Here is a 24,038-nt window from a genome sequence, read left to right on the forward strand (position 1 = left end):
AGCAGCAACCACCCAAGAATCCCCCCTCCACAACACATTTAAAAAGGCACTGGGTGTCAATCAGCCAAAGACGTGGTTAAAAAGCAATGTTTTCTCCTGGCACTTAGAGGCGTTTAATGAAGGCACCAGCCAACCTCCCCGGGGAGAGCATCCCGCAAGTGGGGAGCCACTGCAGATGCATGTTTTTTGCATATGCTGTAAAGCATCATGTATGGTGGGAACCAGGGGACTGCCTTCCACAACAGGAGTATGCGCAACGCCTGATGTTCACCTCCAGTTTCCCTCTCATCATCTGGCGTGTAGTGAAAAGTCATGGCACCAGGTTCATGGAATTCCCTCTCCAGGATGGCTCACCAGGCACCAGTCATACAATCCATACTCAAAAGTAAATCATATAGAGTCCAATGGAGCTAAATTGCCCAAGGCAGCCGGTGTTGTTTCTTCAGGGCCTGATAAATATATTTTTATTAGTCCAGGCTTTGGGCCATGGAATGTGAACTGGCTGGTTAAATTTCATCTGCTCTGCTGAATTTTTATGCTGACTTTCTTCTACACTGGTTCTCATTTACTTTATTTTATTGCTATTCTATATTGTTTTTCCTATTTTTAATCATGTCCCAGATAATTTTACCAACGGACGGCTTCAACATCTTTTAAATAAATACACTGTTGGTGCTTTATAAATAGTAATAATTTTGGCCTAAAAGTATTTTGTTTGTTGGTTACTTACCCACCAACAGTGGTCTGTGGTACATGCCCTCCAACATGTTGTTCCACACTTGTACAAAATGACAGCTTGAATCCAGCAGTGGCTAGTGAAAAACTCCTACCCCCGGAAAGGTGGTTCTAACTTACCTGAAGATCACTGTGTGACAAAAGTGACTCCAAAACCAGAAATAATAATAATAATAATAATAATAATAATAATAATACCTTTATCGTCAATGTACAACCTGTGTACAATGAAATTAACCGAGCCTCCCCCCCAAACACTCAATCTCATTGCACTCTGTGTTCTTGTCGCACAACACACCAACCCCAAAAGTCAGTTGCACTATATTATTTTCCGTTCAGCAGCCTAACAGCCCACGGATAGAAACTGTTTTTAGCCTGTTGGTATGATTATACTTCTATATCTCCTGCCCAAGGGTAGAAGATTAAAGAGGTGCTGGCCAGGATGTGAATCGTCCCTGAGAATTTTTCTCGCTCTCCTAAGGCAATGATCCCTTGCGATGTCATCTAGCAGGCTGAGGGGACAGCCCATGATATCATGTGCTGTGTTCACCATGCTCTGTAAAGATTTTCTGTCTGTGGCTGTCAAGCCAACGTACCACACTGTGGTACAATATGAGAGGACACTTTCTACTGTGGACCGGTAGAAGGAGGTCATCAATTGTTGTTTAACATTGTTCTTTCCATTTGCACAAACTAACATGCAAGAATTTGAACAACTCCCTTTCAAGACCTTTTAATGACCCATTGGACTCTCAAGATTATATGGTATTATATGGATTATATGGTACTCTCAGATTATATTGGACTCTCAAGATTATAAGATCTCTTGGATCTTCTGGATTTACCATGTTCCTCATAATGCAATACAAACTCCAATATGTTCCAGAGCTGTTCTGCAAGAAGCCCTCCACTAAGACATCACAGAACTGCACCAATAAATTACTCTCCTTCCACTCCAAGTTTCTTGAGTCAAAGCAAAAAAGCAAAGGCAAAACAACTTTCAGGTAGTGCTGCAAATTCTAATGGCAGAAGGTCACCACACATTATCTTGAACATTTGGTGATTCCAGATTCCTATTAACAAACAAAACTTGGTTTTCCTACCTTTAAACTGTCACTTCTGTGCCAGAAGTGGTGTTATATGTTGTGTTATATGTTCAGACCATCCTGTCATGTTCAACAATCTGACCACTAAATCTGCACTAGCTGCAGTTTCTGAACTATCTTCAAAGGCAGCCCAATATATAACACATTCCAGTGGTCCTGCCTAGAGCAGTGTTTCCCAACCTTTTTTGGGCAAAGGCACACTTGTTTCATGAAAAAAATCTCGAGGCACACCACCATTACAGCCCCGTGACGTCAGCGCGCAGCATCACGCCGGGAGGGACATGAATTGCTAGCAAATTACATAATCACCTCCTTGAGGGCTGGCTCATCTTCTCCGAAGGCAGAACCCCATTAATTAACAGCACAGACTCACACCATAGCCAAGACGAGGGGGGGAAACCTCAGTCATGCACAGTCATGCACATGTGGGGGCTAAATGAGGACGAAGACCGGGCAGAGAGCAGGGTTCAAATCACCCCACCTGGCCAGGACAATCCCTGGGTGCTCCCTTGGGCCACTCGCCTGACCCACCTCGCAGGGCTGTTGTTGCGAGGATAACACGGGGAGAACCACGCGTGCCCCCGGGAGCTCCTTGGAGGAGAAAGCGGGCGATGAATGCAATGCACGAAATATATGAGAGGCGACCAGGTTTTGCAGGTGAGGGGGCCCCGCCAGCCTCCGCTTCCAACACCCGGCGCAACGACGCCGAAGTTTCCCCCCGGGCTCGGCTCGGGGAGCAGCGCTGCTCCCCCCCCCCGGCTCCCCTTCGCCCTCCTGGCTCTCTCTGCCACCCACTGGGGACCCCCCTCACCTGCCAAGTCCGGAGCGCCGGTGGAAGTTGCATGCATGCATGCAGGGCGCCGCGTTGCCATTGCATTGCACTGCACTCCATGCAACGCCTGCACGCATGCATTGCCTTGCATGCCCGCCAAGGGGTCTTCCCGCGGTCCGATGCGTCCCCTCCGGCGCGGATGCAGCATTGCAAAAATAAAAAAACCCCGACGCAGCCCTACCTGGGGGGCAGCCTCCGCCTCCGCCGCTCCGCCTCCGCGGGGATCCCCGGGCTCCATCCTGCCGCCCGTTCTCCGCGGGAGCGCAGGCAGGCTGCGCGGGGTCTGCGCGAAAGAGCCCCTGCCCGCCCGCCGCCGCCGCGCTCATTCCATGGCCGGGAGAAGAGCGCTTCAAACAAAACGCCCGGCCCGCCAGGCCACGCTGGGAAACGTAGGTTGCGCACCCCGCGCGGGCGCGGAGCCCAAGGGCGAGGGGACTACGGATCCCGGCAGCCCCCGTGCCGGGGACGGAGGGGGAGAGGCCGGGTGCAGGGATGGAGGGACGGGTGGGCGAGCGAGTGAGTGAGTGGCAGCCGCCAAGCCTTGGCCGAGAGCCAGGAAGGGCCTCCCCGGAGGAGGAGGAGGAGGGAGGCGCAGAGCGGGAGGGAGGGAGGGAACCCCAGGGGTCATCTAGTGACGGCGCCCCAATCGAAAATTTGACTTTCAAATTTTTTAATTTTTCCCGCGGCACACCAGGCAACATCTCACGGCACACTAGTTTGCCGCGGAACAGTGGTTGGGAAACACTGGCCTAGAGGTTACTGGAACATAGACAACAAAAATCACAAGTTATATTAGCCCAGACTGCTGGTATTTTTTCCTTTATTGAGAACAAGCATATCCAAATACAGTTGTACCTTGGTTCTCAAACAGAATCCGTTCCAGAAGTCTGTTCGACTTCTGAAAACGTTCAAAAACCAAGGTGCGGTTTCCGATTGGCTGCAGGAGCTTCCTGCACTCAAGGGGAAGCCACAGAAGCCGCTTCAGACATTCAGCTTCCAAAAAAAGTTCGCAAACCGGAAAACTTACTTCCAGGTTTGCGGCATTCAGGAGCCAAAACGTTCGAGTCACAAGGCATTTGAGAACCAAGGTATGACTATATATGATACAATTCTGGCAGAATCCAACTTGGATCCAGAGAGTTCTCCCGCCATAAAGAAGAGAATGTTTAGAGCAGAGTTGTAATTGGCAGGTGTGTGAATTTCGAGTGACAGTTTATTGGCAGGCATTTTCAAAAAGGGATGCTATTTGAACAAAGATTTCCCAAGGGCCATGAACAACTTTCTTTGGCATGTGTTAGTTTCAAATTGGTTGCACAAAAACAAAAACAGAAAGAGATTCTCCTTTCCAAATTAAATCCAACATTGCATAATTAAATAAGCATTAACAACATTACTCATCATTTTAACATTCTAAATATTACTATAGAAATATACACTTTTGGGGTTTGTATCAACAAATGCAGTCCTCACATTTTCTTAAAACAAGTTAAAGGTTGTTCACATTATGAATACCATAAATTACTGCCTTTTGTCTCATCTGTTAAACTACAGAACCTATTTGCAGAACTGAACATACAAAGAGTTCATACAAAAGCTCAAAATACCACTGAAATAGTTTTGACCTGGATGAATGAACATATCTTACTAATCTGTGCTACTTTGCCATTATAGAATTCAAACAGCTCCAGTACCTTTTCTGCTTCCCAAACCATACACATTATGGGAAGATAATTACAAATTATCTGGTGTAAAAACATGTTTTACTTACCAGCTAGGAAGTCTCCCCCCAAAGTGGTTGAACAAGAGTACTAAGCTTACAGTTAAACACCCCCCCACACACAACTTAAAAGAAATGCACATTGTATCAGTGTAAAAACATGAATCCTACATAGATCAATAAACGTCTTGACACTTAAGCCATTCCCTTTTGTTTTCAGGTACTCCAGTTGCTGGTATTTTGAAATAATAAGAAGTATACTTTACTGAATGCTTTATACTTACAGTGGTACTTCGCAAGACGAAAAACGCGCAAGACGAAAGAGTTTTCCGTTTTTTGAGTCGTTCCGCAAGACGAATTTCCCTATGGGCTTGCTTCGCAAGACGAAACGTCTTGCGAGTTCTTGTGAGTTTGTTTCCTTTTTCTTAAAGCCGCTAAGCCGCTAATAGCTGCTAAGCCGTTAATAGCCGCTAAGCCGCTAATAGCCATGCTTCGCAAGACGAAAAAACCGCAAGACGAAGAGACTCGTGGAACGGATTAATTTCGTCTTGCGAGGCACCACTATAATTGTAATGTATCCTAGAACAGTGCCGTGAAGGCAAAAAATATTTTAACAAGTAATATAAATCATTAATTAAGCTACTATTACTATTACTTAGTAAATGGGGAAGTTTTTTCATTTTCTGTAATCAACACAACGGTTCTAAAACTTTTACTGGTGGATCTGCTTATTACTCCGTTCTAATAGCAATTTGGAGGCCCATGGCAGGGCAAGCTTGCTCCAACTAAGCAGGTCCTACTCCAGGCACTGCCAGGACTGAGACTCCTTAGCGCCCTGATGTACAGCAGCTTGAGCAATCGAGACCCACGGGATATGAATTTTAAAAACACATATACAAAGTCAAATTTTGTGATGTGCTGTTATTGTTGTGGTCCAATAACTCCGCGGTAAGAGAATCTGCTTTGCATGCAGAAGGTCCTGGGTTCAATGTCCAGCATCTCCAGGCAGGGCTGGGAGAGACACCCTGAAATTCTGCAGAGCCGCTGCCAGTCAATGGAGATAATACTGAGTTAACTGGACCAAGGGAAGGCGGCTTCCATGTGGTGGGGGAGGGGAGAACCAGCCTCTCTCGTGTCCTATCAGTTGCCCCATGTGCCCAGGGCAGGGCAAGTGTTGCGCTCCCTGGAGGAATGGGCAGCTGGGGTGGGGGCACATGGCAGAGGGTACCTGGAGGGTGAACAGAGCCTACCTCCAGCTGGGTCCTCACCTGCTGCCTCCATCCACCTACCCACTAGGCAAACCCACCTGCGCCTCAGCTGCCAGGGATCTGTGCCTGTTGTGGGGGCCAAGGTCCCCCCGATGCCTGTGTCTATGAGGGATCACTCCATACATGAGTGATGTGCCTGCCTCAATCTTGATCTTATCTAAAGTGGCAAGGTTCTTTACTTAGAGAAGGATGAAAAAAATGTAGCATTGCTTTTGCCATTTTTTTCTTATCACCCAGATAAAAACTAGCAACTCAACAGTAAAAACAGAAGTGTTGAAACAAGTGAAAACTGGTAAAAAGAATGAATTACTAGTTAACACATAAAGTGGTGAATTGAATACTCTGCATGTAATCAACTGTAAAGTCTTCTCTGTACTATTTTACTGGATATTCAAACATGTACCAAAATATTTAAAAGCACTAAGGAAAAAATATGAATTGTCTGAGCCATTTTTTTCAATGTAAAGGAGCCAAACAGCACAAAATCTCCTCTAGGAAGCCCTATAGTACTCCTAGACATTACAAAAAGAAATGGGGCGGAGGGGGAGAGGAGGAAGACAGGCAATACCTGATGGCTTTGATGGCTCAAGGAGACTTCCATTTGGAGAGACTGTTCCCGATAAACATTTCCAGAAGTGTCAAGTTCTTAAAGAAATGGGAGTGCCTGATCATCTCATCTGTTTCCTGAGAAATCTCTACGTGGGACAAGAAGCTACAGTTAGAACTGGATATGGAACAACTGATTGGTTCAAAATTGGGAAAGGAATACGACAACGCTGTACAGTGGTGCCTCGCAAGACGAAAAGAATCCGTTCCGCGAGTCTCTTCGTCTTGCGGTTCTTTCATCTTGCGAAGCAAGCCCATTAGCGGCTTAGCACTATTAGCGGCTTAGCGGGCTTAGCGGATCAGCTGATAAGCGCTTTAGCGGCTTAGCGGATCAGCTGATAAGCGGCTTAGCGGATCAGCTGATAAGCGGCTTAGCGGATCAGCTGATAAGCGACTTAGTGGATCAGCTGTTAAGCGGCTTAGGATCAGCTGATAAGCGGCTTGGGAAAAGGGGGGGGGAGGAAAAAAACCTGCAGGAACTCGCAATACATTTTCGTCTTGCGAAGCAAGCCCATAGGAAATTCATTTTGCGAAGCACCTCCAAAACGGAAAACCCTTTCATCTAGCGAGTTTTCCGTCTTGCGAGGCATTCGTCTTGCGGGTCACCTCTGTATACTGTCTCCCTGCTTATTTAACTTATATGCAGAATTCATCATGCGAAAGGCTGGACTGGATGAATCCCAAACTGGTATTAAGATTGCCGGAAGAAATATCAACAACCTCAGATATGCAGATGACACAACCTTGATGGCAGAACGTGAGGAGGAATTAAAGAACCTTTTAATGAGGGTGAAAGAGGAGAGCGCAAAATATGGTCGGAAGCTCAACATAAAAAAATAAATAAGATCATGGCCACTGGTCCCATCACCTCCTGGCAAACAGAGGGGAAGAAATGGAGGCAGTGAGAGATTTTACTTTCTTGGACTCCATGATCACTGCAGATGGTGACAGGAGCCACGAAATTAAAAGACGCCTGCTTCTAGGGAGAAAAGCAATGACAAACCTAGGCAGCATCTTAAAAAGCAGAGACATCACCTTGCCAACAAAGGTCCGTATAGTTAAAGCTATGGTTTTCCCAGTAGAGATGTATGGAAGTGAGAGTTGGACGATAAAGAAGGCTGATTGCTGAAGAACTGATGCTTTTGAATTATGGTGCTGGAGGAGACTCTCGAGAGTCCCATGGACTGCAAGAAGATCAAACCTCTCCATTCTGAAGGAAATCAGCCCTGAGTGCTCACTGGAAGGACAGATTGTGAAGTTGAGGCTCCAATACTTTGGCCACCTCACGAGAAGACTCCCTGGAAAAGATCCTGATGTTGGGGAAGATTGAGGGCACAAGGAGAAGGGGATGACAAAGGACGAGATGGTTGGACAGTGTTCTTGAAGCTACCAGCATGAGTTTGACCAAACTGTGGAAGGCAGTGGAAGACAGGAGTGCCTGGTGTGCTCTGGTCCATGGGACACGACTAAACAACAACAACAACAACAACATAGCAATCAAACCTGCTATGCATTCATATGCCAACTGAAGTACAACTACAACTTCAGCAGGACAAGAAAGGAGGTTTAAAGATGCTCTCAAGGCAAATCTAAAAATAGTAGTATCAGCACTGTTAACTGGGAAACACTGGCCTGCGAGCGCTCCAATTGGAGAACAGCCTTTACCAAAGGTGCTGTGGACTTTGAAGAAGCATGAACTCAGGGCGAAAAGGAGAAAAGGCACGCATGGCAAACCCTCACCGTGATCAACTCCCACTCGGAAACCTATGTCCAGGGGAGGAGGAAGGGGAGAGCAGTGAGTGCGGGCTGCCCCAGGTGTCACCACTGAGGGCGGGTGACAAAATGGCAGGCAGCACTCACCACAGTGCCTGCAGTACGCCTGGGAGAGGCTTGGGGGTGTGCAGCCTCCACGCTGTCCAAATGCTCCGTCCGCTGCCTTCCCCCAGCTGCAGGGCGCCTGAGTGGGAGGAGGCAGGCAGACCTCGGAGGCCCCGTGGTGCGCCCCACCCCTATGGGAGGTTCACACCGCCCCAGGCGCCTGAGTGGCTTCCTCCGCCGCTGCTTATGTCCTCACTGTGGAAGGACGTGTGGATCCAGAATTGGCCTCCACAGTCACTTACAGACTCACTGTTAAAGACTGTGTTCATGGAAGACTCTTGGTCTAATCTATCATATTTGCACTTTTTGAAATAATATGAGACTCGAAACACGGCCATTCTTCAAAATTCACATTGTTCTCCAAATTTTGCACTGTAGTTTTCCAACCAACCAGTAAAGATATTTGTGAAAATAGCATGCAAAAATGCATTTTATTATAAATAGCTTGCAAAAATGTGCACCTTTGTCAAAACTGCCTACAAAAGTGTTTATTAGAACTTTGTACTAAAATATTGAATGAGGATTTTAAAAAACACAAAATTCACAAATTGCTGTAGAAGTGTGGAAAACTAAATTTAAGGTTAGAAAAATGAGAAACTGAAAGAGCAGAAATGGACAGATCCTCGCCCCCTACTGATAACACAGACAGCCTGATGCTAGTAAGCCAATTAACACATATAATCTGCTAAAAATCCTTTGCCTTGGTTCAGTCCAAAAGCAATGGCATTGAACTTCAATGCCTAATTCAGCAATTTCACACTGCAATCTCCCTTTGCTCCATCCTGGCATCCTATTCTGCCAGTGGAATGTTGCATATTTGAAAGCTCTCCCAAATAAAACCTTCCCTATACATAAAAAGGAACACCAAAGACAAAACTGGGCTGGCTTTCCATGTGCAAAGGATTTTGACCATATGGTTCCAGGAAGGATATACCATGTATTTTTTTCTTAATGCTTCAATCTGCTCTATGCCATTGCTGACCAGTTCCTAAGTTTGTCAACAGTAGCAGGGGAAACCCCTTAACTTGAAGCAGAATGAACACAGAAAATAATGTCTTTTCCTTTTACCAGTTTCCACTCCAGTGGCTTGGATGTCATCGCTTAAAAGCACAATCTCGGCTGCCATTCGGAAGGCCTATTCATTACTCTAGGAATGCTAATGCACTCAGTGCTTATGGGGCATTTCTCAGAGGGTGCCTAAAGAAAGCAATTAGTGAAAACGTAAACAGAAATAAACAGAAGAAGAAACAGAATATTTAAGTCAGAATGATGTCAGTTGTGAGGCATTTATTTCTTTTGAAAGTGCACCAGCTGCTAACTATTTTCTTAGGCAAATTACAGTGCCTTTAATCTGTTTTGTGGAACGCAAGAAATTAAAAATAGCCATGAAGTGGCTTGAGGCTGTGCTTGTACCCTTCTGCTTGAAGCTGTGTTTGTAACCTTCCAAACACCTTTCTACCACCTCTGTAACTTCTTCACAAATTTAAAAAGTCATCTCCCTCCTTCATGTTTTTCTTTTTTTCTTGGGACCTATCACCCGAAGGAAAAGGAACCTGGGTAGGCAAACATGGACATGCACCGAACAGCAGTTGCAAGCACCGTTTATTGCAATACCTACAGGATACAAATTTTAATATGCTAAATCCCACTCTCAGACTGTTCTGGTGAGTCAAATCCTAAAAACCCATCCAGGGTCAGTAACTCAAGCATCCACCTGATTATGTCAGATCAAGACCCCGTCAACGCCAGCTGTGAAAGTGAATATATTGAAACTACAAGTGTTAAATTACATGATGCAGGATGGGAAAGTTAATTGGAAAAAGACAGTGAAAATAATATGTCAGGGAACTGCCATCGGGTCAGGGGCGAGAGGGGGAAAGCCGGCTGGATTACAGAGAGCCCCCAAAGATCGTGGGAAGCAGCACCTCCTCAGCGGAGGAGAGTAGCCAGGCCTCTAGTGGAGAGGAAATGCAGGGCTCAGAGGAAGCGAGGCGGAGCCAGGACACCTTGCCTGAGCAAAGCGGGGAGGAGAGAGGTCCTCCGTTACCCACGCAGAGAGGGGAGGCGCAGACTGGGCGCCAAGAAACTACTCTGCTGGGGAAGGTTTAAGGACCGCCACTCTCAGATTCTGCCAGTGAATGAGCCAGCCACGGAATAGAGGAGCTCTGCATTCCAAAGGCTTTTACCACCGATAAGAAAGCTTTAAAACAGACTATTGAAGCATACTGCCTGATTGCTCTCGAGCAACCAACCTATACCTCTTACATAATATCACAAATGCTTTGGAATAAAAGATTTCTTTAAAATGTGATTAGTTTAATCATAGTCCCAAAATATCAGCTACAAAAATAAGAAAGGACCATTTATGCTATCCAGTAAAGATCTCAATTTCTTTCTTGTGGCAGTTTTGCCTGTATATTCTGCTATAATATTTCCCCCTTTTTAATCACACTCTCCACTATGCTTTATAATTTCTGCTTCAGAAGAAAGAGTGCATTTTCTATATGGGGGAAATAAATATTCTCTTGCTCTCACTCAGCCATACCTGCAACTTCTCATCATAAAACTCTACCAGATACCTGTTTCTTTGCTGATGAAAAATAATCATAACTTACCACTGCTATGTATAAAAAGCTGTTGCAACTGTCTCCAGCATCTGTAGAAACTGGAATACATAATTTCACAACTGAGTGCCAAAATGTGACCAGAAGGCCCAGCAAGTGTTCATCACAGCCAGTGTGTGCAAGGAACCAACTATTTCTAACCAATTATTAAAGTCCCAAAACACTATTGTATTCAGTCAGGCAATGTAGCCCTTCTTGCCATCTTGGAATACTGTGCAGAAATGCATGACAAATCAATGCAGATGTGTAAAGAGATGCTAAGCAAACAACATCACCAAGTGGTTGGCAGGTAACCCTAGATAACCGTAATATTTGAACATACAGCAATACAGTGGTACCTCTAGATGCGAACAGGATCCGTTCCGGAGCCCCGTTTGCATCCTGAGCAGAATGCAACCCACGTCTGCACGTGCGCAAGTCGCGATTCGCCGCTTCTGCACATGCACATGACGTCAATTTGAGCGTCTGCACATGCCCGAGCGGCAAAACCCAGAAATGACCTGTTCCGTTACTTATGGGTTGCCGCGGAACGCAACTTGAAAACGCTCAACCTTAAGAGACTTTAACCCGAGGTATGACTGTACTGCCTATGTTATTAGCTGGAGAAACACAGAAACTTGGAGTTATCGCCAAATTCTAGGAACAGTGAGTTGGTCTGTATCACGATTGCCAAGGAAATATAAGCGATTGCTACTACCACCTAGTGATATTAAATTATCGAGAATAATCTTTTGGAGAATATTCTCGAGAATATTCACGATTAATGAGAATATTAGAGAATTTTCATTTAAAATAGGAAATTATTCATTTTAATGAATTGAAAATGATATTATTAGTTAATATAAATGTTTATTCATGGATAAACTTGTTCAGATGGCAACCAAAATCTGTACAGATACTTTTATTCAATGGGGCAATGAAGTGAATTCACATTCTTTTATTTTTTTGCACCAAACTTGAAATTGAAAATTCAACATGAATGACTCACGTTAATCACTAAGCCTGCTACTAACCGTATATTTACCATCAACTTTGAATTCTAATTATGTTGTATATGTATGAAATGTAGCTTTAAAAGTAAAAGGAATATAAAAGAAACTCAGGTCTGCTACATGAGTATGTTCTTTAATAAGCATATCTACATGGTACAGTATTTTCAGTGCAACACTAATAAAATCAATATAAAGTTTAAAATAAATGCTATTATTTCCAGAAAATAAAACACAATCAGTAATGACAAGTTACATAAATCAGAAATACAAATTACTATCTGCTTAGACAAGTAAGGCGACACACAACATATTTAAATTATAACTGATAAATTGTCACAAGAAAGAAATTTATTTTAAAAATAGGCTTTAAGTAACAATGTTTATAAATTTATATTGACTCAAACATCTGAAGAGGATGTCACCATCTTCATTTCCACTGGTAACAAAGCTTACTAGATTTTTTTAATGTGGGTTGTAAAACTGGTTCTTACATTAGAATTTACAGTTTGTAGAGAATATTCTCTGGAGAATTTTCTAGCAGAGAATATTCTCTGGAGAATATTCTCACCTCACATCACTACTACCACCATTTGAACTCTGAACAAGAACCTCCTAAAATGTTGTTTCTCTGCAAATAGGTTAATGAGGGGTTGAAGTAGTCAATTTTGAACCACCTGAAAAGGTTTTACCCGATCCGTCCTTATAAAGACACAAACTAACCCTGATGGAAGCACTTGAGTATCTACCGTATTTTTCACTCCATAAGACGCACCTGACCTTAAGACACACCTAGTTTTTAGATGAGGAAAACACACACAAAAATATTCTGAATCAAATGTTGTACTAAACTATTTAAAGCAGCAAAGCGGGCAGCTCCTGTCTGCTTTGCTGCTTTAAAGCGAGCCTCAGAGGAGGGAAGGAAGGGGAGCCATGGATCCTCCGCTGGCAACTGCAGCGGGATCCCACCGCCATCCGTAGGCATTCACTCTATAAGACGCACAAACATTTCCCCTTACTTTTAAGGAGGAAAAAAGTGCGTCTTACCGAGCAAAAAATACGGTACTTGGAACCCAAACGCTGAAAACCCGGAAGTGAGTGTTCCAGTTTTCGAACTTTGTTTTGGAAGCCGAATAGGCTCCATTTTGAGTCCTGAGCTTCCGTTTTGAGTGTTGCACTGCTAATTTGCATCCTACCATTGTAACTGATACGTTCCTCTTCTGGTTTTAGTGTTCCGCTGCTAATTTGCATCCTACCATTCCGACAGAAGTCTTTCATTTCTGATTGCAGTGTTCTGAGGTGATATTTGGAGCTTATATTTGGTGCTTTTGTTTTTGCTATTGTTTGTGTTTTTGTTTGTGTGGGTTTTTTGTTTTTGTGACTGTGTAGAACCCAGTTCAGCTACTGATTGATTGATTGCGCTACTGCAGAAATGGATAAAAGCGGCAAAGGCAAGACAACCGTTAACATTGTTTATTGCTTGCATTTTATGGATCAATGGTCTCATTAGATACTAAAATTTCTGTTAAATTTAATTTTAGATTCCTGCTTTAGGGGTTGTTTTTAATTGTCTGGAATGGATTAATCCGTTTTGCCTTACTTTCTATGGGAAAGCGCACCTTGGTTTTGGAATGCTTTGGCTTTGGAACAGACTTCTGGAGTGGATTATGTTTGAGAACCAAGGTATCACTGTAGAGTATTCGCTTTCCATGTATACAGACACAAAATGCTCAAATAGGGCAGCCCCACTCAAACAAATTATATCTCAGCTTGAGCCTTATGGGCATTTGCCCTTCTCTCCTCTTTTTGCAGCATGCAGCAATTTGACTCAGAAGTTTCCATTTTGTCCAAACCAGGAAACTATGTTTATCAGATTCAGAAGCAACAGCTTCAAACAGTGGTTTAAGTCATTGGGATAGTTCAAATTGGAGACTTGCAGGTTTCATTATTGTGCATGGCTAATAAAGGAGAGAGGGGGCTGGGGGGGGAACAAAAGGCTCTGGCTTACCTTAGTATTCCACCAAGATATGGTAATCTGAACGAGGCCAATATTTTCATTACATTTTTGAGTAATTCCATAGAAAAGTTTAAAAACCTTTCTTCTCTAAAATAAAATTTTACGCTGGCAGTTAGGCAGACTAATTTACTCATCTATTTCTCCTTCTCTATTGCTAATAAAATAATAAAATAATTTGTCATCTCATAATAAAGAATTTATCCCCTTACCACTTTTGTAAAATACCAAGCGTTTGGCAAAGGAAGCCCAAGCCTTTCATTAGGTGAATAATATTTGAACTTTTGGAGCTGCTGAAAATTTTGCAGGCCTGTATTTTCCAAACTTATTTAGCTTAAATATATAAATATTTCAAACAACCCAATTCATTTTCTTTCCATGTATCATAAACGCTTATGGAATAGCTTCAGTCAGGAAAACTTTTTTTTTCTCACATGAAATTCAGCTAATTAATTCCTAAAATTTTATTTATCAAATAGCACTGTCTCTACATTCAGATTATTCAAATGAGCATTAATTGAATCGATACGAACTCTAGCATAAATACTGGGTTTAGCTCTATTAAAAATAAAAGAATGATTATCTTCAGTATCCTAACATATGCTTATCAGGTAGTTCTGTGCAAGCTGCGACTGAAAAGTGCAGGTGAAAACACCAATTGATTTCCATTTTGAAAACAGCATATCATTTTGTAGAGTCCATTGGCAACAATCAGACTTGAATGGGAATACTTCTTTTTAGTGGCTATTAAAAATGCCTTTGTACTGCTTTGAGTTTCTGGTTTATTATGTTGATCAATGATCTGTATCGGCCCCCCAAAAAACCCCACCATTTTTTCCAATCACCATCAATACAGACTACACATCTGTAAAAGCCACATTGTACAACTTTTAAGCACACATTTAAAATGTTTATTACCCGTTTCTCATTTCAACAGTAATCTCACTGAGGCAGATGTTCTGGGAAATTTTGAGTCATGGCACTGGGGTGTGTAAGACACAGTCAAGGAAACCAGGTGGGGAACATGAAGGTTAAGTGATCAGCACCAAGCCATCCAGCTATAGCATACACATATATTATAATTTTCTATTAAACTATTGGAATTTAGAAACATTTGCTGATTTACTGAAGAAGACCCAGAGATCTAGCCCTGGCCCATTTCCAGAGCAATGCATGTTACAATCCCCTAGGCATTGTAACATTCCCCTAGGAAGTCCCCTTCTTTTTTCAGATGGGCAATAAGGAAGTTGCCCAAGGAAGCACACTCAAGCCATTATAGCTCTGTTGGGGTCTCCACTGCATCCTGTCTGCCTCTCTGCCCACTGAAATATACAGTGGTACCTAGGCTTTCGAACAGCTTAATTCATGAACAACTTGGAAATCGAACGCTGCAAACCCGGAAGTAGGTATTCCGGTTTGTGAACTTTTTTCAGAATCCGAACTGTTCCGTTTTGAGTGTTACACTTCATTTTTCAGTGCCACACTTCTGTTTTGAGTGCCCCCGCTCCTGCTTGCAAAGGTGGAGGAGCTGGATCGGGGCAGCTCAGCTGGGGAGCACGAAGCCTCCCTTCCCAGCGCGAACCCCTCAATGGAAAGTGCGATGGAGCCTGCACCTCCCCAGCTGAGCAGCCCGATCCAGCTCCTACTCCTGTGCAAGCAGGAGCAGGGGCAGGGATCTCTCGCGGCAGCTCAGCTGGGGAGGGCAAAGCCTCCCTTCCCAGCTGAGAGATCCCCGCCCCGCTCCTGCTAAGATCTTTGCTAAGGAGAGGGATCCTGCAGGAATCTCAACTAGAACATAAATGACATCCAACCTCTGCTTAAAAACCTCCAAGGAAGGAGAGTCCACCACCTCTCAAAGGAGTCCATTCCCCTGTTGAATAGCTCTTACCCTCAGAAAGTTCTTCCAGATGTTTAGTCAGAATCATCCTTCTTGTAACTTGAAGCCATTGGTTTGGGTTCTAGCCTAGAGCATGAGAAAACAAGCTTGTTCCATCGTCCATGTGACATTCCTTTAGATATTTGAAGACAGTTATAATACAGAATCATAGAGCTGGAAGGAACCCTGAGGGTCATCTAGTCCAATCCCTGCAATGCGGGAATCTGCAACTGTCCCTTATGGGAACTGAACCTGCAACCTTGGTGTTATCCAGCGCCGAGGACCTTCTGGCTGTTCCCTCATTGCAAGAAGTGAGGTTACAGGGAGTCAGACAGAGGGCCTTCTCGGTAGTGGTGCCCGCCCAGTGGAACGCCCTCCCTTCAGATGTGAAGGAAATGAGCAGCTGTCTTATCTTTAAAAGACATCTGAAGGCAGCCCTCTTTAGGGAAGTTTTTAATATTTAATGCTGTGCTGTTTTTAACACTTGATTGGGAGCCGCCCAGAGTGGCTGGGGAAAGTGAGCCAGAAGGGCGGGGTATAAATAATAAATTATTATTATTATTATTATTATTATTATTATTATTATTATTATTATTATTATTAGCAACATGCTCTATCCAACTGAGCTATCCTACTGATGCCATGTCCTCCCAGTCTCCTCTTTTCCAGGCTAACCATACCCAGCTCCTTCAAGCGCTCCTCGTAGGGCTTGGTTTCCAGACCCTTGACCATCTTGGTCGCCCTCCTCTGCACACCTTCCAGCTTGTCAACATCCTTCTTAAATTGTGGTGCCCAGAATTGGACACAGTATTCTAGGTCTGAGCAAAACTGAATAGAGTGGGACTATTACTTCCCTTGATCTCGGCACTAGACTTCTGTTGATGCAGCCTAGAATAGCATTAGTTTTTTTGCTGCTGCATTACACAGTTGACTCATGTTAAGCTTGTGGTCTACTAAGACCCCTAAATCCTTTACACATGTACTACTGGAAATCCAGTATATTTGTGCATGTGGTTCTTCCTGCCTCAGTGCAGAACTTTACATTTGTCCCTATTGAAATTCATTTTGTTAACTTGAGCCCAGTTCTCCAATCTGTTATATGGTCATTTTGAATTCTGATTCTGTCTTCTGCAGCATTAGTTACCCCTCCCAGTTTGGTGTTATCTGCAAATTTAATGATGATGACAACGATGATGATGATGATAGCAGCAGCAACAACAACAATACTCCACCCATCAGTTTCCCCAGCTACCCTGGCAGCTTCCAGCACATATACAAACATAAGAAAACGTCAAACCTCAAAAACCTCCCAAGCATCTCCTCAAGACCTTCATCCAAGTCTTTTATAATGTTGAACAACAAAGGGCCCAGGACATGACCCTGCGGACCCCACTTGTGATGGGTTTCACCTCACCTGACAAGAATGTATTTGCTAAGAGTCTGCCAAACCTGTGAGCTCTAATGTGTGAGCCCCTTGTTTTCTCACATATTTTAGTCTGGAAGCAAGAATTAATGGGCACTAGAGGGTGTTGCTTCACTGCAGTATTTACAGACACTGGAGGAAGCAACTCTTGAGCACAGTGTCATTGTCTACCCAGTCAAGTCATAGTCAAGGGTCATCATTCCAACACCCTAGTAATGCTTTTCAGCCATTATTAAAACCCACCAGTAAGCACAAACCTATCAATTGGTTGTCATAGGGTACACACTTGTTTTCCCATAGATTTTAGTCCAGCGGCTGAATCTGACATTTCCAGCTTTTTTTATGAAGACTGACACCAAACTTGGTCTGGCCCTGATTTAAATAAGTTTCTGGGTGATCAAGAATAGCTTACCCACACAGTGTTAGACATGCCTGGTGTTTCATACAAAACCAGTTAGCCTTGCCAGTATGTGCGTTGTGAGCAGACCAAAAACTTGTAGCCCAGGTGTTGGAAGGCCAATATTTTATGAATCATGGTCAAGGGACCTGTTTAACAAAAGAATCTGAGCGCCTTCAGTGTCCCATTAGGTTCAGTTCTTCTTGAAGTCCTGGTATCACATTTGAACAAGGTCCCAGTTGACACCAAACTGGGAGGGGTGGCTAACACCCCAGAGGACAGGATCACACTTCAAAACGACCTTGACAGATTAGAGAACTGGGCAAAAACAAACAAGATGAATTTTAACAGGGAGAAATGTAAAGTATTGCACTTGGGCAAAAAAAATGAGAGGCACAAATACAAGATGGGTGACACCTGGCTTGAGAGCAGTACATGTGAAAAGGATCTAGGAGTCTTGGTTGACCACAAACTTGACATGAGCCAACAGTGTGACGCGGCAGCTAAAAAAGCCAATGCAATTCTGGGCTGCATCAATAGGAGTAGAGCATCTAGATCAAGGGAAGTAATAGTGCCACTGTATTCTGCTCTGGTCAGACCTCACCTGGAGTACTGTGTCCAGTTCTGGGCACCACAGTTCAAGAAGGACACTGACAAACTGGAACGTGTCCAGAGGAGGGCAACCAAAATGGTCAAAGGCCTGGAAACGATGCCTTATGAGGAACGGCTAAGGGAGCTGGGCATGTTTAGCCTGGAGAAGAGGAGGTTAAGGGGTGATATGATAGCCATGCTCGAATATATAAAAGGATGTCATATAGAGGAGGGAGAAAGGTTGTTTTCTGCTGCTCCAGAGAAGCGGACACGGAGCAATGGATCCAAACTACAAGAAAGAAGATTCCACCTAAACATTAGGAAGAACTTCCTGACAGTAAGAGCTGTTTGACAGTGGAATTTGCTGCCAAGGAGTGTGGTGGAGTCTCCTACTTTGGAGGTCTTTAAGTAGAGGCTTGACAACCATATGTCAGGAGTGCTCTGGTGGTGTTTCCTGCTTGGCAGGGGGTTGGACTCGATGGCCCTTGTGGTCTCTTCCAACTCTATGATTCTATGATTCTATAATAAAATGTATAAAACTGTATGTATGTATGTATATATACATACACATATATATGATTCCACATATTTTTCCTCACATGCATTCTTGTGAAACTCCTGAAAACACCACAAACAAGCTCTCACACTGAAATAAGAAAATGTGTGCGTCCAGGGTCTCCCAGATCCTGTTCCTTGTTCTATTTAAATCAAGGCAGGTACACTATGGCCCTCCCAATGCTGTTGGACTCCTGCTTCCAGCAGGGATGATGTAGTCATCAACATCTGGAGAGGGCCAGGGAAACCAACTGTAGACTAAACCAAGAGGAAGGTTGAAGGGAACCATACCAGCACAAGGGAAATTTAAGCAAAACTGTGTGCCGTACATCACACAACACAAAGAATGGCAGGCTGAGATATTTCTGCAATCTTAAGAAAATACACAAGCATTGATTAAAGATTCTGTCTAACTCCATGAGGTTCTTTCTACCTCTGTTTTTTTCTTCTTTTTAAAACCAAAATCAATCTAAGCCGAGAAAGACTGAAAGTAGAGAGCGTGCTTAATCCTCTCCCCCTGATCATTTTTTTCAGCTCTAAAGCAACCTTTTGAAGCTGCTTCTACCATTTATATATATGAGAGAAAACATATGGGGTCCTCTGGAGACCAGATGGGAAAGGTCTGCATAACCTCCATTTCCATCTGGTCTTGCTCTGCCCACAGAGACGATTTTGGTTTTTTGAAAAAGGTGGAGAAACACCCTATACAACTGCACACAGAAAGAACTCTGTAATATGTGGCCTGAGTTTAGGTAGAAGAGACCTAAATTTCATTTTCTACTGCCGCAGGATGGAACTGGAAGGGGAAGAATGAAGAGGTATTATATCTAAAATGTTGCAATGGTGCACTGTTGTAATTTCTTAAATGCAGAGTTCAAATTAATTCAGTGATTGTGAGTCAGAACAACCTTCTGTGAAACCTTGAGGGGAAGGAAGACCTTCATCTCCTGCCTTTCCAGGCCAGCCTGCTTTTGGTCAGTTCCCCACATTTAGTCAACGATACCTTTGTACATTTCCTTGAAGGTCACAGACAACACCTTTCATTCTTCTTTTGTATTTTTATTAAATATTTTCTTGATTTTCAGAAGTATGTGTAATGTCTCTTGCTTGTATCACCTTTCATTCTTAAGGCTTCTTTTATAAGATATCAGACATCAGAGAGGCAGCTATGTCAATTAAGGGTTGAACTGAGAATGACAATGATGTAACAGTTCAGCTCTTTAAATACTTATTCTTGATGATTTAATACATTATATATTTTTAAATTTTATTTTAATCCCAGCAAATAAAAAACAATTATTACAAAAGCAAAAGTAACATCGCTGCCTTCCACTTTACATATTCATATTTAGAAGGTTTAGAGGGTTTTCCCCAATGAATTTTATTGCTTTTTTTATTTATTGCTGGTTTTGCAATTTTTGCAATTTTTAAAAAACCACTTAGAAGCTTCAAAAAATTTAAGTTTATAACTCAGTATTAAATGCATCCATTTAGATATTCCACTGATTTCAAGCAAGTATGCTTCGGATCATAGCTTTAAGAACAGTACATTTTTCAAACAGCAGAATTCATTTTGAGCTAATACAAAATAAATTTTCAGCATGCAATATGAAAAACATTTCTGCTTCTCTCAAGAAGCACTCTCTTAGAGTCTACCTCCTCTGGCAATCTTTCAATGAATCAACCAATGACTCAAACTACTAATATCTTTTCTATACCAGCTTTCTAAAATGTGAGGCTTTACATTGAAGACAAAACAACAGTCAAAAGACATTACTCCTATTTCAAATCAAGCCAGGCGCATTAGTGCATAACAAAAATGTAGCTGCAAGCTAGAACAGCTACAAAAGAGGCATTATACCTCCATGAATTATAGGATACATGTCTAGTACTACTATTACTTGGCCAAACCAGTTCAAATCTGATGTTTATGTCACTTTTAAATTCAGATTACTGCAACCATTCTTCAATCATTTTATAGCAAACACAATAGATATTTTCAATCAACCTGGCTTTCAACTTTATCACAATGTACTGTATAGTCTCATAAACACCATCTGAAGTAAGTTAACACGATTAGCCCAAAGCCACTCAGTTACCTCCATAGTATTTGATTATCTCCCACAACGAAACCCAACTTTCTATTAAGCTTGCCCACTTTTTAGTGATGGGATTCCTAAAACTTTTACAGCTAAGAGACAAAGAGAAATGTAGCAGTATTCCCCAATGCAGAACCTACAAACCATAAAGAAAGTCACCTGCTGAATTTCTGCTAGTCATAGTTATTAAAGGTACAACACAGCAGGACAAAAAGAAGCTGATGTGTACATACTTTCTAGATTTCAAACTTATAAGCAAAACTGCTCTCAAAAAAGCTGCAACAGAGGCATATACAGAAAATGTAGTGCTATAATAAAGCTATATACAGTACACAGTACTCCTATTTTGCTTTCATTTTCTAAATACTATTGGCTAGTATGCTGTGCTTTAAAACAGACTAACAGCACGATTTTCAGTGGTGATGAGGAACCCTAGATTGCCTATTTAGAATAAATATATACCCAGGCCTTTTTTCAACTGGAACTCGCCTGAACTCAGTTCTGGCACCTCTCAGTTGGGCACCATTGCCATTATAAGAGAACAAGTGAGGTGTTCATGGTGGGTTCCAGCACCCCTTTTTCTAGAAAAATAGCACTGTATATCAGTTAGAATTAAAAGACAATCAAATCTTGGACAGTATTATTACAAAGATTGACTTAATTTGAGGCCATGGTCAATCACACAACTGGGAATATCCCCCATGGATTTAACTGTACTTTCTTTAACTGGTCATAGTCCTACCCGCTGTATATTTACTCAAAAGTAAGCCACACTGTGGTTTCTGTTGCTTATGTGAAACTTGGTGTATGAAGGACCACAACTGTGCAGCACAAGCCTGTCATTGCTCACTCATAAGCAAAACCCACGGGACTTATTTCCAAGAAAGCATGCGTAGGATTTTGGTCTTAATATGTTTAGGGATGGAGATGCATGGATGTTATGCAGATCTGCCCCTCCACAGCTCCCCCCCCAAAAAAAATACTCAAAAAAATGTCACTAGGGATATGATTGATATACTAAGTTTCTGAAATGACTTTCAGATTTAAGACTAAGCAGAAATGGTTCTTGTTTTGTGTTATTGTTAATGCAGCAACAAAAATACAATACTGTACTTTTTTTCTCCATTTCTCAGCCTGCAATAAATATGGCATTGTATGTGTGCTTCTGGAAACACAGAAAAAACACTTCGGATTTTGACAGCAGTGCAGTAGAATGCAAGGTACTGTGACTCAGATATTGTTCAGATGATGTAGATGGGTCTCTGGAAATACATAAACAAAGGGATGCCTAAATGCATATTGATGGATGCGCACATCCATACCAAAATAAGCAACGTACTTTGAGGCGAGAAATTTATGTCACATGTCTGATCTGCTCCTCACCCCTGCATTTGCATACATTTAATATGAAGGATTGTTCAGAGGCAGGAAAAGGGTGAGCCTTCCGTTCATTCTAGGCGGTGGGTACCGTTCCTTTTGAGATAATAGGGTCGAGAAGCATTTTTAAAAATCTGACGTTACAGCCATTGGAGAGCTCCGCCAGGTCTTCTCAAAACGAGCCTTTAAGATTTAAGAAGGGCGAGAAGGCACTCGCGGGAGCCCCCCCGCCCCGCCCGGAGGAGGAGGCGGCGGCAGGCGCACCCGCGGCTCCGGCGGAGGAAGGTCGGCTTCCCCTCCGATGCGGCACCTGGCGGGCCCCGCAGCCTCAGGCGAGGAGGAGACCCGGCCGCCCCCCCCCCCCGCCGAGAAGCCATTCCCGCGGCCCCTGGGCGCGGCTGAGGAGACCCGGCGGCTCTGCCTCCCGAGCGGGCGGGCGGGCGGCGCCTGCTCCCCCCCCCCCAGCCCCCTCTCGGCCCCGAGGGAGCCGCGCATCTCTCTCGCGCCCCCGCCCGCCCGCCCGCCCGGCCCTTACCTGTCTGGGGAGCCGCGGCGCCCGCCGCACTCAGGGCGCCCAGCGGAGGCCGAGGCGGCGGCGGCGGCGGCGCTGGGCTGGGCGGCCCACCTGGAAAGCAGCTTTCCGCGGAGCCGCTCGCCCGGCCTCGCGCTCCACCATCTTCCTCCTCCGGCTCCGCCCCGGCTCGGCTCCGCAGCCTCCCGGCCCGCGCCTCGCCCGCCCTCCGCTCCGCCCTCCGCCCGCGCCGCGCTCGCTCCTCAGGCTCGGCCCCCAAAGAGGAGGCGGCGGCGGCGGCGGCGCAGCGAGTGGCCGCGCGCCAAGGCATCCGGCGAGGAGGAGGAGGAGGAGGAGGAGGCGGTCGCCGCCGCCGCCGCCGCTTGGGTCGCCCGCGGGCCTGGGGAGGAGAGGCCAAGGGCCCCGGAAGGGGCCGGGGAGAAGAGGGCCGGCCGGAGCCCGGGCTGCCAGCCTGGCTCCGAATAGAAGGAAATTGAAGTGTTCGAACCAAGATTGCGTGAAGAGAAGGGATTTAAAATTCTGCAATTCTCATAAAGGACCTAAGATGTTATTGTGAACTTAAATACCATGGTGATTTTTAAAAATGCATAGAACTAACACTGAAAAACTTTTGCAATTACAGTGGTACCTCAGGTTAAGAACGGACCTCCAGAATGAATTAAGTTCTTATCCCGAGGTACCACTTTACTAAACTTTGTAAACCTGTTGTGGAATAAGTATAATGTTTTAGGGAAATGAAGTTGTAATGTTATCCTTAAAAAACACACCTTGAGCTTACAAATTATATTGCCTGGGAAGTGTAAATAATATGATTATGATTACCTGACAGTGTGGCACTTTTAGAATCTACTTTATGCTGTTATTAAAAAGTCAGTTTTAAAATGGAAGTAAACTACAACCATCAAATACAGTAAGGCTAAAATGTTTTTTTCCTAGCCTTCCTCATAGCAAAATCATCCAAAACTTCATCAAAATTTGTCTAAGTTTGTCACTTTCAATGTACAGAATGCTCACTGCGGACAACCTCTCTTGAGACATTGTGGCCCTTATTTTCATTTTTAATTCTTTTGAGTCTTGAAAAACTACTCTCTCCTGAGCAGTTAGTGACCATAAAGCTAAGAAATAGCCACAAGATTGCTTCCACATTAGGAAAGGCTATCTGAATTTTTTCCTTGTATATAATTTGATAAAGGTCTGTATGAGACAGAGAGTGCTCTGCTGTAAGCCTATGGCTTTGTCTCGTGAACAGGTGAAAGTGCAAAATATCATCAATAGGTTTCAGGTCAAGATCTTCTGGGTATGCTTTCATCAGCAGTTCAACACCTTGCTGAATTTCTTGCTTAGATGCTCCTTTCAGTAGCACCTTAAAGACCAACTAAGTTAGTTCTTGGTATGAGCTTTCGTGTGCATGCACACTTC

General features: G+C 43.8%; 1 protein-coding gene across 12 annotated transcripts in view; it reads right to left on the reverse strand.

Moving 5' to 3' along the window:
- APBA1 (amyloid beta precursor protein binding family A member 1) overlaps positions 1-22,801 on the reverse strand; it is an 87,086-nt gene extending 64,285 nt beyond the window's left edge. For 3 of the 12 annotated variants that reach the window (XM_083464848.1, XM_083464845.1, XM_083464861.1), the window contains exon 1: positions 22,623-22,783. The gene's annotated coding sequence lies outside the window, so the exon portion shown is untranslated. Of the gene's footprint in view, positions 1-6,226; positions 6,349-14,687; positions 14,752-15,657; positions 15,728-22,622 lie in introns of those variants that run through there. The other 9 variants (XM_083464855.1, XM_083464847.1, XM_083464856.1 and 6 more) reach the window with 7 other exon arrangements.
- Positions 22,802-24,038: the final 1,237 nt, after the last annotated feature.

The sequence above is a fragment of the Podarcis liolepis genome, assembly GCF_965112155.1.
Source record: "Podarcis liolepis genome assembly, chromosome: 11".
NCBI classification, from domain to species: Eukaryota; Metazoa; Chordata; class Lepidosauria; order Squamata; family Lacertidae; genus Podarcis; species Podarcis liolepis.